General features: G+C 35.9%; 1 pseudogene; it reads right to left on the reverse strand.

The window, feature by feature from the left end:
* Positions 1 to 969: 969 nt before the first annotated feature.
* Positions 970 to 1,088, reverse strand: LOC118601905 (annotated as a pseudogene).
* Between the last annotated feature and the right edge of the window lie 217 nt (positions 1,089 to 1,305).

The raw sequence follows: 1,305 nt of genomic DNA on the forward strand, positions 1-1,305 counted from the left end.
CTACACAGTGCTTACTATAACGAGGAACTATTCTAAGCATTAGATATCTATCAATAAACTTAATCCTCACAACAACCTGAGAATATAGAAATCAGCATTGCCGCATTTTATAGATGAGGAAACTATGTAATGGAGACAAGACTTAGAAAGATATGATCGTTCAATTATTTTAGAATTTAAAATGATTTAAGATAGAGGATTTTTTTCCCTTTGACAAACCTTTATTATTGTATTGGATTTAATTATGTCCCTCAAAGAAATATGTTCAATTCCTATAACCTGGTACTTGTGAGTGTGACCTTATTTGGAAATAGAATTTTTATCAATGTAATTAAGCTAAGGTGAAGTCATACTGGATTGGAGTGAGCCCAACATCCAGCGACTGAGGTCTTTATAAGACAAAAGAGAGGGACATTTGGAGACAGAGACACAGACACATACAGATGAAAGACAGCCCTGCAAAGATACAGGCAGAAATTGGAGCAATGTAGCTACAAGGAAAGGGATGCCAAGGATTACAGGCAACCACCAGAAGCTAGGAGGAAGCAAGGAAGTATTCTTTCCTAGAGACTTTAGAATGATCATGGCTCTATTGACACCTGGATTTTGGACTTTTAATCTCTATAAATTTGAGAAAATAAAATTCTGTTGTTTTAATATACCTGGTTTGCGACAATTTGTTATGGCAGCCCTAGAAAATAAATACAATATTGCTATCATTGTGTAGTGGTTATTTTTCTTTTTTTAATTACATGTGTATCAAGATAAGGAATTGCATAGTAAGCTCAAATTACTGAAATTTTAGAATTCATTCTTGCTCGGATTCTAATGTGTTTTTTTTTTTTTTAGCAGATTTTCTCATTTCGCAGAAGTCTTCCACTTTATTTATTTTTCAGTCGAGGCAATGGGTTAACCTCACAGACTGAAAGGGCCTTTTCAACTGACAATCCCTTATTTTTTTATTTTTTACACCAACAGCATCTGATCTTCCTAGGTGGTCTCCTATCCAAGTACTAACCAGGCCAGATCCTGCTTAGCTTCTGAGATCAGACAGGATCAGGTTTCTTCAGGACAGCATAGCTGTAGACAGAAGTCTTCCACTTTAGATGGATCAGGTTTCTTCAGGACAGCATAGCTGTAGACAGAAGTCTTCCACTTTAGATGCCTGCCTTACTCACCTCGAATTCACATCTTAATACACTTTATTCTCACTTCTCTTCCCTACCACAAGCTAAAACTGCTATACCAGTATCACCTCCTCATTCCTCTTCATCTCTTACTCTTTCTTTTTACTTTTAAATTTCC

This window comes from Rousettus aegyptiacus, unplaced genomic scaffold (assembly GCF_014176215.1).
Source record: "Rousettus aegyptiacus isolate mRouAeg1 unplaced genomic scaffold, mRouAeg1.p scaffold_m13_p_4, whole genome shotgun sequence".
Taxonomy (NCBI): Eukaryota; Metazoa; Chordata; class Mammalia; order Chiroptera; family Pteropodidae; genus Rousettus; species Rousettus aegyptiacus.